General features: G+C 34.8%; 1 pseudogene; it reads right to left on the reverse strand.

The window, feature by feature from the left end:
- Window positions 1-8,771: 8,771 nt before the first annotated feature.
- On the reverse strand, window positions 8,772-11,010 carry LOC104588610 (F-box/LRR-repeat protein 14 pseudogene; annotated as a pseudogene).
- Window positions 11,011-12,788: the final 1,778 nt, after the last annotated feature.

Here is a 12,788-nt window from a genome sequence, read left to right on the forward strand (position 1 = left end):
TTAATCACTAGCGTGAGGCATTATCATTGGTTCCACAACCCACCACATAGCTAACACATTCACCTAATTTGAATTCCCTTAATGGGATCAAATTAGGACAATTAGATAAATTGGTATTGTATAGAGAATTATTTGAGATCTTCCCTCATGTGGCAAATTGGAGTTGGCTTTCGTTTAGGAAACTGAACAAGATGATATGACTGACTGTAACAAGATCAATTGGAATTTTGGATACTAATCATAATGGTATCTTTCTCTCTTTACATTATAGAAATTTGAGGATTTTCATTGTCATTTGCAGTGCTTGCCTGTAACTATTGATGTTGGGACAAACAATGAGGAGTTATTAAAGGATGGATTCTATATTCAGATCAAACAAAAGAGGGCAAAGATGGTGTCAGAATTATGGAGAAAAAGTCCCCATACAAGTATCACCATTACACATTCTAGTGGATTGACAAATCAAGTAATTTTGATCTTCCAAAGCTTGACTAGAAGTTTCTTAATGAATGAATTTCTTAACCGTAGTTTGATGATTTTGCAAACCACATTGTCTTTGAGCTGCTTGCAAAATATAGAGCATCCCATCTTGTCTTCAGTGATGACATTCAGGTAACTTGACAAATGATCCTCTCATCAGGAATAGGATATTACGTCTTAAGGAAACAAATTTCTGATTTTCTTTTTTTCTATTGTAGGGGCAGCTTCTGATTTTTCTGCTTTGTTCTTTGTTGTTTTCATATTTTTGGTAGGAGGTGCGTAGTGAGGTCTTACAAAACTCACATTTTTAGAGAGATCAACAGGGATCATTGAGTTTTTGCCCCATCGATGAAATTTCAAAAATTGATAATACCTTGTTTCATATAAGATGATAGATTTGATTAATCATGATCATCTATTTATCAAACAAGGAAAGTTTCCAGATAGTAATAATTAAGGTTACCTTGTATGTAATCTCTATAATCCAAGTGTTGGGACTGATATTTTGACCAGTGACCACATGGTATGGTAATCTTTTGAAAGTTTCCAGTGAAGCATATGGGTCTATAGACCTTTTAAGTCCTCTTCCTCCCAAATGAAACAAAATCCTCTATAGATTTTTCAAAGAAAGAAATAAGAATTGGGAAGTTGGTTCTTAGTTGTAAGAAATTAAGAATCTATAGTTTCTTTATCAAATCTCATTTCTTCCTTCTCTTTTTATTTATTTGTTTGATTATCTCTTTCCTTTAAAAAAAGCAAGAACTACACTAAATTTTCTTTATTTTTCTATTATTGTAGGTTCAGACTAGGTTACCAATCTTTTCCCTTTTTAGCTCCTTAATAATTTATTTTCCTTTATGATTGAGCATGTTTGATTTGGTTTTTATTGAAGATAGAAGATGATTAGTTAGGACAACCGAAAGTTTGATTCTTTGTCATGGCGTTTAATCACAAATCATTAGTCATGGTGTTGAGAGACAAAATTGTCCATTGAAGAGCAATGTCTTCTATACAAGGTGATTCAAATAGCTTACCTCAAGTGGAAGATATTAACTTGTTTTTGTAAAGAATGAGTTTTTCTTCTTATTTTGTAACTTTACAACTTAATGTTTATCTCTTCAAATTCGTATGGGCATTGCTTATTACACCATTTCCAAATATTTAATTAATTTCTTTCAAAAATGTATTCCTACAATCCTTAATTAATTTAGAATACCTCTTACCATTGTCTTGGTAAACTATGGGGGTGGGGTTTGGGGTGCCTTCATGATGGTCCAACAATCAATATAACTTTACCTGAATCGCAGTGTACAGGTAATTTAAGCTTGGGTCATTATTATCTTGGGCCTAGCTTTCATTAAATTTTGAAATGGGACAAATCCAAGGCCTGGCCCGGGCAGCGTTGGCAATATACTGAACTTGGTCATGATTCATGATCACATGTTGACAAACATCTAACAGAGTTCATTTCGCTTTTTTTCTATTGAATGGTAGAAGACTAGAAGTACTCTTCCTATCACATACACACACAAAAAATAAAAAATAAAATAAAAGTATTAAAGAATGTTTTTAAAATCAGACCGGACTATATGGTCAGACTGAAAAAATTGGGAATTGGTTCTCTTTAATCCCAAAACTGTATTTTTGTCAAAAACCGTTTATTTGTCAGTGAACCGTCATTGACCCAGGTAGTTGGATTGTCAAATTATTCAACCCGAAAATGTTTGGCCGTTTTTTGGGTTTTTAATTTTTTTGTTAGAATGGGTTGTCTGTTTGGACAGGATGGTCAGACTGTTCAACCCAGAAACCGGACCTAGAAATGATTCCCTGTTCGGTCCGGTTTTAAAAACCTTGGTACTAAACATGTATTTTTACAGACAAGTACAAATAAGCTCAATGCAGATTTCTGAATTCCATTGCAGATCTATAAATATTCAAAATATCAAAATCCCCCACTCTATACATTAATGCCCCCTGTAAACATCAATTCCGAGCTGGAACCCACTCCAAGTGTACTTTGGACCTAAAAATTCTGACCCTGGCTGAACCGTCATTCTCCCATATTTTTATTACTCACATTTCATATCATAGATAACACGAATCATCGTACAAGTGAGTATATATAATTATATAGTCATTACGTGTATAATAGAACTAGCTAATAGCCATAGCAATACATGGTACTACATGAGACACTCATATGGACTTCAATAGTGGAAGAAACCAGGGTGATAGTAGTAATAGAAGTAGCAGCTTTAGGCCTGTAGTAGGTAGGAACTGTAATACAAGAGGCGTTAAACTTCTACCGAGGTGGTGGTGGTCCATGCGGTTCTCCCGGCCCTGGTGGGCGTGGATGGGGACCTGGAGGACCGGGTGGAGGTGCATGGGGAGGCGGAGGATCGAGGACCTGGTGGTGGTGGGTGTGGATGGGGACCCGGAGGACCAGGCGGAGGTGCATGGGGAGGCGGATATTGATGTGGTGGTGAGGAGGATTTGGTGGGTGTGGATGGGGACCTGGAAGACCAGGTGGAGGCGGAGGGTGGTCATGGTGGTGAGGCTTGGGTGGGTGGTGTGCATGCGGTTTTTCAGGCCCTGGTGGCGGAGGGTGTGTGTGCGGTGGCTCGGGCAGGGGTGGATCATATGGTTCATGCAGCGGAGGGTGATGCATCTTCTTCTTCTTCTTCCTTCTCTTCTTTTTCTTCTTAATTCTATGGCAGATCTTGTAGAGCAACTCTCTCACTTATAGCAATAGGAGAAATATGAAGATAAGATAAAGAGGCTTCATAACAACGGGTCATAGCATGCTATTTCTTGGTAGGTTTTGCCTACAATTCTTGGGCGTCTCCAGAGCATCACTTACTTTGCCATTAAGCATGTTTGACCCAACCCAGACCCGACCCATTGCAGCCTTACTTGCCATTAAGGCTCAGTTTGAAAAGAATATAAATACAAATATATAGTGTAAAACCTTATATTTTGTATGTATTTGCATTACATATTTGTATTTATATTCCTTCCAAACTAAGCCTTATATTCTTTTAGTCAAAAAGACATGTAAGCAATTGAGCCATTAAAGGGCTGAATAATTAATTTTATTTAGAAAAATTAGGTTTTACTTTATTCCTACCATGGTCTGATGAAAGCATCCTACCACTTGATTTTTATACCCTAAAACCTAAACTCTAAATCTCTGAATCTTTAAATTCTAAAATTTAAATATAAAATGAATATAATCGGATGCATGTCCTGTGCATGACACATTGCCATTAGTGAGTAAAAGGCAGGGATATTGAGTGGTAAGGCATCATGGGAAGAAATTAAGCTCCCAAACAACCCCCCCCCCACCCCCAAAAAAAGATAAATAAATAAATAAATAAAACTCGTTTAAACTTATTTTTTAGGGACATTTTTAAATTAAATAATACCATTTTAATGGCTGTTACCAATAATTAAGACAAGGTAAGGTATAGGGATGATATGAAAGGGGGGTTGAATACCTAGCCTATCTATGGTCCATAGATCCTCTCTCCCATGGATGGTCTAGTTACAACCCAGTCCTCTATTACATTATTACATTATCATTTCCTATAGCTCAGTTTGGAAGGAATACAAATATAATATATAGTGTAAAATCTTGTATTTTGTATTATTTTATATCTATTTATATTATATGTATTGATATTTGTACTTTTTTTCAAACTGTGCCAGTGTGTAAATTTAATAAATAATTAGGTTTACTGTAAAATATATGTATATAAAAGAAAGCAGCCCACATCTTATAAATTTTCTTTTTTTTTTTGCATTTTAAACTAAAAGGTAATCAATACACTTTAGTAGATTAATCGTCATTAATTGCAAAAGGTTTTATATTACATATAAGAAAGAATTAAATCCACATTACTAATTCAAATGCTGCCAAAATTCATTAAAAACTGTACTCAGAGTTACAATCAGACTATACAATATCAATCAAGAAAGATGGGGTAATAAAGCAAGTATGAATATTAGGAATGGACAAAGAAAACTTGGCTACTGATTATGGCCAACCTTCTTACCCCTGCTCAAGGTTTGAAATTTCGATATTTATCGTATCAGGCCGTATCAGTTGATACATATTGTATATTGTATTACGGGCTTCTCGATATGCCCTTCTAGGGGGTGTTTTGAGATTTTGACCAGTTCAGGGAGTGGATGGACCTTAAATTGGCCCCTCTGAATGGAATTTGAAAAAATAAATAAATAAAAGCTATCGGTACTATCGAATACATCTCTATCGATGTATCGGGCGTATTGGTATTTTGAACTAGGTTTAAAGTATCGATATGATATGCCTGATATGGGGCATATCGTATAGTATCTTTGAAAAGGAGATATGGGATACACATGAAAATCAGATGTATCATCTTTTTTTTCATGTGTATCGGTACCATATCAACACGATATGATAGTGTTTCGGGCGTTTCAATGTCGCATCGGTCGATCCGCTACCGATATGGTGGCATATCGATTGATACGCTACCAAAACAATATGGGGAAACTTAAAATGACAAACGGGTGAAAGAAGGCGCTTCTTTCTCCCGAAAAAAGCCTTCTCTTCTCCCCCCCCCCCCAAAAAAAAAAAAAAAAAAAAAAAAAAGAACCACTCCAAATCTTTGAAAAACTTGCCTACATTGCTAGATCTACAAAAAAAAAAAGAAACAACAAAGACACATCAAAAGTGAAGATTTGAGAAGATTTTTCAATTTTGGAAAATATTGCAAAAATATGTGAGTTTTTCAACTTTTTTTCATTTAATCCTTTTTATTTGTTGTTTTTTTGTTTGAATGATTAAATGTGTTATAATCTTGCCTGATCTACATTTCCCAAGTCAAAAATTACAAATTTTTTATTATATTTGTAGATGTATGGATTTTATGAGGAAAATTGGAAAAAATAAAAATAAAGAAAGAATTGAAAAAAATGTTTGCTTTTTTTATTTGAATGTAAGAAATTGATATGTTAGAAACCTATGGATAATCTACCATATCCATGTAAGATTTGAAATTCTTTGTGTAATATTAATTTTTTTGTAATTTTCAGAATTAAAAAATAAATATTAATTATTTATTTTTTATTGAGATTTGTCCATAAGAACTGCATAATGTTAAAATATGGCTGATCTATCATATTCATAGATCATTTGACATTTATTCCTCAAGTATGATTTTTTTTTGAATTTTTTGTAATTTTCGGAATTAAAAATTAAAAATTAAATATTTATTTTTTATTGTGATTTGTCCATAAGAAATGCATATAGTGTTAATATAAGGCTGATATATCATATCCATAGATCATTTGATATTTTTTCTTTAAATATGATTTTTTTGTAATTTTCAGAATTGAATATAAATATTAATTAATTATTTTTTATTATAATTTTCCCATAAGGGTTGAATATATTCTTAATATATGGCTGATCTATCATATCCATATATCATTTGTTATGTTTTCCTCAAATATGATTTTTTTTGTGATTTTCAGAATTAAAAACAAATACTAATTAATTATTTTATTGTAATTTGCCCATAAGGATTGAATATATTCTTAATATATGTCTGATCTATCATATCCATATATCATTTGATAATTTTTTTCTTTAAATATGATTTTTTGTAATTTTCAGAATTAAAAACAAATATTAATTAATTATTTTTTATCATAATTTGCCTATAATGATTGAATATATTCTTCATATATGGTTGATCTATCATATATAGATCATTTGATATTTTTTCTTTTGTAATTTTCCGAATTAAAAACAAATATTAATTAATTATTTTTATTGTAATTTGATCATGAGGGTTGGATATATTCTTAATATTTGGCTGATCTATCATATCCATAGATCATTTGATATTTTTTCTTCAAATATGATTTTTATTTGATTTTTTTTTTGTAATTTTCAAAATTTAAACATATACTTTTTAATTATTAGATATTAATATCTTGTGTTGGATTATGTTATATGTGTTGAATTGAATTATTAAATATTGATGTGATTATAATTTTAATAAGCATTGTTTAGATGTTCATGTATGTTTGACTATGATGTGGCTCCTCATAAATTCTATTAAAATATATTAATTTGATGTATATATATCTTATTAAAGCCTTATATTTAGTGTTATTGATGTATTTTTATGTTCTATTGATGTTTTTATAGTGTTTCTATATGTATCTATGTGTTTCTATGCATATCTATGCATATCTTAATTTTTCTACGCATGCGTATCCAAGGAGTATCTCGATACATACCTTAAAATTGCTTTCCCAATATGCTAAGTGTATCTGATACTTTGAACCTTGCTCATGCTAGCTAGGAGTCCACAACGTTGAGCACTCTTTGGCTTGGGGGTGTTTTGGGAATTCTTTATAATATGAAAGTCAAGGTGTGGGTATCCATCCACCCACAATGGTTTTCAAAACCAGATCAGATTGGAAAAATCGGGAACCGATCATACTCGAGCAGTCGAACTATTGACCCAAACAACAGTTTTTGGTCATTTTTTATTTTATTTATTTTTTTGTTAGAATGGTTCATCCTTTCGAACCAACATTCAACACAAGAACCGGTCCCTAGACGGTTCCCTGTCCGATGCGGTTTTAAAAACCTTGACACCCACATATATCCTTTTATAACCTCTCCATTTTAATATGTAAGTCAAGGTGTGGGGTATCCACCTACCATGGTTTTCAAAACCGGATCAGATTGGAAAAATCGGGAAATGGTCAGATTCAACCGATCGAATTGTTGACCCAAACAACAGTTTTTGGTCATTTTTATTTTATTTATTTTTTTGCTAGAACGGGTCGTCCATTTGAACCAAATGATCAGACCATTCAACTTGAGAACCAGTCGCTAGAACGGTTTCACGTCCGGTCCGGTTTTAAAAACTTTAATCCCCACCCTTTTATAACCTCTCCATTTTAAATTTCAAATAGTTGTAACTTTTCATTTCAAAATAAAACATTGAGGTTGACAGGCAATTTGTTAATGGCTCACCAATGCTAATGGGTCTATTTTAACTCATGGTCGTGTTTGACAATGCATACATTCTTATCATTCGTGTGATTTAGTATTCCAAGTGCATGGTTATTGAGTACTTTCAAGGTTGTTGAATCTTGGAGCAAAATGTCAGTTTTCCTATACTACATCAGACGATCTAGATGAGGCAAAATTATGATTAAGAGCAGCGTTTCATGCACACCTCAATCAATGAGTCCTCTAACTCCTATATTTACTATTCTTTTCTGTAGCATTTCACGTAAGCATCATAACCAAGAGTTTCATCGTCGTCAAATTCTTCAACCAAGAGATTGCTGAGATATTTTTCATTGCATTTGAAAACTTAAAAATAGGATTGAATAGGTGTGCAAGGAACAGAAGCTCATGCTATTCTGAATATATCTTAAGCCTAACTTTATAGAGTTGGGATCTACTATTACTTTGGCTGTAACAATATTGACCATTAACAATAACCACTGTATGCCACTAGTCCTTAGCACATATATGTCCATCCATTAGCGCAAGTAGCCAATGTTAGAAGCAGATCCAGTCTCAACTTTTATAGGGCTCAAGGGTGCGGCCATGGAGTCTACTGAGTATATTAAAGAGGCAAAATTTCGATTCACAAGTACTTTGATAACCACTTATCAAGACTTGATCGAGTCTGTTATTTTAGTGTCCTAAGTATGTGAATTTTGAGGTCTCCCAGTGGTTTTATGGCAAGTACTTCCATAATTGACAACCCTCTTTTGTCACAATAGGATATTGTAATCTCCACTGAAATTTGCAACTCAAAAAGAAAAGGTTAACTGGATCATTTGACAATTCACTGACGCAAAGAAAGCTTAACAATCTGTTGCTGTTGCCTTTGGAATTGGAGGCAAAAAGGCTGGAGTATAATTATCAATTATATGATTCTCCAGAATCTCCATTTTGAGTCCAATTCACAAGGGAGAGAAAATAAAATGTGGGAATGGTTTTTTCACTTTCAGTATTTCAGGTAATCTAAGAGGGAATGAATTGATACCCAAGTCCATTTCCATGAACCAGAAGCAACCTCAACATTTCTTTAGCTGATATGTGTTTATAAAAGAAGGAAGATGACAGGGCTAACAGTATGTGTACCCTCAGACACAGATTGTATTTATCACTATTGACAAAGAATACACTTGCAGAATTAGATGCGCATTCTTCACTATTAAAACTCAAATGTATGTAGATAAAAGTATATTGTAACTAGTAGGAACAAATGTGAAAAGAAGCTTCTGAGAAGACCAACAATTCATGTCTTAAATGAAAGAGAAACTACAAGGCCCCAAAAGAGACATCCATGTATTCTTTGGATCTCCCTTGTATGAAACAGACCTTGCAGCCCCTTGAACACCCTGCTGAGAAATACAAGGGCACTCCTCAACCGTCAACATTCCTAACTTGTGTGATCCCACAAGTGGCTTTAGCCCATTATCTGTCACATGTAAACACCTGACAATCTTTAGAAATCTCAAATGTGGGATTTGCCCCACAAATTGCAGCCCCTCATCACTGATCTCCTGGCATCTCACAAGCTCCAGGGTCTCCAGAAAGTGAGCTGAACACAGAGCTTTCATTCCATCGTCATCGAACATATAGACATTGTCAAGAATCAACACTCGGAGTGGGCACGTCTGGATTAGAGTGAGGATACCACTCAAGCTGAACAAAGAGGAGGAAGGGCATTTCCATTGACGGGTAAATGATATTTCAACTGATTCCAGCATTGGACAGTTCTGAGCCAATGCTTTCAGACTCTCATCTGTCAAGTGCATTAATGCAGTGTTTGGCATATAGTAGGGGGGTTTTAGAGGGAGATGGAGGGTGATAGACCGAAGGTTATTTGATTTCTGAGCTAAGCTCACAATGTCACTATCCCCAACTCCAAGACATATCTGCAAGTCAAGCTTCTCTAATGCCCTGCACCTCCCCAATAAACAAGAGAGCCCTCTTCCTGGATGGACAATGCAATAAGTCAAGCTGAGCTCCACCATATTCTCACAGGAAACCCACTGCAGGTTCTTCTGTAAATCCGGACTTTGCGCTCTGTAGATGCTATATAGATTAGCCACAAACTGCAACCGTTTAAGTTTCTCCCAAGCAGCTCCAAGCTTAGCAAGATCTTCCTCCTCAATTGCATTGCAGAACTTAATTGATAGATCCTCTAGAGTCCCCACCATCCCAAGGTACTCGAGCCACTTAATTCCAGTCACATTCGAGCATTCGGTAAGGTGGAGGGTGATCAGATTCTTGCACCGCGCAACCACAAAAAATAGGCCTCTAGCAGTGATCCTTTCTGTAGACTCCAATCTCAAAGCTGTAAGCTTTGTGCAACAGCTTAAATAGCGGAGACCAAAATCGTTAATGGAGTTACAGTGACTTAGAGTCAAGTCCACCAGAGAAGGACAGTGTTGAGAAAGTATGAGAAGGCCTTGATTACTCAATTGTATTCCGAATTGAGAACACCAACTAGAGTAATTAATCTCTACCTTCCTCAAGTTGGGGAATCGGTTGCAGAGAGAGATTAAAGCTTCAAATGCAGGTCCAGGGTGTAATCCACAACCGACCCTAAGTAATTCCCGCTGCTCTCTGTCAATGTTGTGCAGGCGTTTACATGCTAAAGAAGTGGAATTCCGGTCTGCGGTTTTCTTTAGCCTACCTAAAATCTCATAAACTAAGTGCTCTGGCAAATCCTCCATTGAAACCAAATTCTTCCTTCACAACATTGAATGGAATTAATTATGACCAAACCCAGATTTTAACTCATGCAGGGTAAAAAACACGATGAGTGATTTCTATAAATAATGCTTACTATTTTTCTTTGCAAGTAAGAAGGAAAGTAGAATTCGAGAAAGGGACATAACATGCTTTCTGAATCCAATCTACATAAATTTGGTTTGAAAAATTAAGCTATTTTTTATTCATAAAAAAAGAAAGTAATGTTTTTGTAAACTTTCATTCTAGTTTGCTAGTTTTTCCATCTCAAAAGGTAGAAATAAGAGATTTAGATCTAACAATATAAAGGCCAAAATCATCATAAAAATTAAAAATTTGGAAAGAACTTCGGTTGAGGAGGAAATAAAGAACGTGAACCCAAGAAAAGATTAGGGATAAGCAAACGGATAAAAAGACGCACCAAGTCTATAGCTGAAATAAATTAAACTAGAAGACTCGTTAGAACTCCCAACGAGGCAGCCGTGAAGATATTTTCCTTTGATACCTTCCCCTGTATAAATGGTTATCTTCCTCTTTCCAAGAGTTCAAAACTGTTATTGGAGGACATATATATATATACCATTGTCAAGAAGATTATCGAGGTTCTTGCTGGGATTTGGAGATTGGTTTGAATGCTCTCTTCTTTGTTGTGATGAACAGATTCAACTTGAAACCTGCAATACCACTTTCTACATTGAAAAATGAAAATTATGAGAGGAGAGACAGAGAGAGAGGGAGATAATCTTAGGTTTGAACTATCTATCACTCCATTGATGCCAGAGTGAGCAAGGTTTATACTTGTATATTCTTGATGAGATGTATATTTGTCAATGTATTACAGGTACAAGTGTATATACATGAATTTAAATTTACAAATACGAAAATAGATAAAGCTATATATCTTCACTGTGGTGAGTGGGTAGGATCGTTAACTTCGGTTATCCTTCTTATCTTCACGTAAGTCGTAACCACCTCCTATCTTCACGCAATTAACGTCCTATCTTCATTTACCATGAGTTTCGTTTACTTAGTTATTTCATAGAATATATAGTATATTAGTTGCTGACCGGAGAGTGAGAGGGCACTCAAGGTCAAGGACGAAAAGCAAGGAGAACTAACGGGCTGGCCTCTAGAGAGTAGTTAAAGTACTTGGTCTCGTGCAAAATTGATTTCAATATGCTCATTCTGAGCATGAAATAATGGGTTTTCTGTGAAATAAATTGCACTCAGATGCCATATTTCAGTAGTTACCATAGCTATACTACGATATTCACTTTCAGTAAGTACTGGATCGAAATATCATACCGGGTTTTTTGATGACCATGAAACGAGATTATTACAAATGGAAAATTTCCCATCCCATCCCCATTCCGTCTCCCAAGGCTTCGTTTGGAAATGATGCAAGTAAGTGTGAATGCAAATATGTAGAATGTAAAACATTCATATAAATTGTAAAGTTGGATTAGTTTTGCACTAATAAATTTACCTTGTTACCAAACAAATTTTTAGCTGTAATGGATGCAAACATGAATTTCAATAAAACATATGCCTTTTTTTTTATCAAAAGCCCACTTGAATGTAAATTTACTTATTTTTTATTGATGTACTTTTACAGCTTATTATCAATGTAAATATACATTGGTCTGTTATTTGCCAATGCATAAATGTAATGTTGCCAAACATGGGTAAAAGTGAACCAAATTTACCTTGAACAAGGATTTATACTCCATTTGCATCGTTTCCAAATGGAGCCTAAATATATAATATATATTATGTATTATGTCTATATATAAAATGCACATACATACATTGTTTTAAATTTGGGGTCAGGGATGAAAGTATGGTCTCCAGCTTGAACCAGTGTTGTTGCCATTCCTAGAGGTTATTACTAGACTTGTTCATGGGTCGGGTAGCCTAATGGGTTAACTCCACCTGACTCGTTCTATATCAAGCATTGACAAAGTTTTAATCCCATGGGCTCTTGCTCAGGTTCTAAACACTGGGCCCGATTATTTGCAGGCCAGGCGCTCTACCTTTCCCAAATAAGCTTGGCTCAACCTGGCCTATATATATACTCTATATATTATAGGGATAAGTAGACTGCACTCCACCTCAGAAATCTGAAATTACAGCCCCTCCTATTCTACTAGTAGCCCCCTATAAACCGCATCCTACCTGTGGATTTGACATCAATGCACGGTCAGGATTCACCCCACCTGTACGGTAGCTAAGATTTATGGGGTGAACTGAACAGTAAAAACCCCATTATTATAACTAATTAATGTATTTAAAATATTAAATTAGACTTGGGTCTTATCATTTTCCATTTATAAAGAGGCAAAGCATGGCCCAGCCCAATCCATTAACAGATCAATGTAATTATTACCCATAAACACACAATATCCTTATAACCACCTTGGCATTTCTTGTCATCTGGGCAGCTCGTCCAATTTAAATCTGAGTATTCATGCAACTAGAAGTCATTAAGAGTCAACTATAATCCAAAATGCATTATATT

Source organism: Nelumbo nucifera, chromosome 2, assembly GCF_055504915.1.
Source record: "Nelumbo nucifera cultivar China Antique chromosome 2, China Antique-T2T, whole genome shotgun sequence".
Classification (NCBI taxonomy): Eukaryota; Viridiplantae; Streptophyta; class Magnoliopsida; order Proteales; family Nelumbonaceae; genus Nelumbo; species Nelumbo nucifera.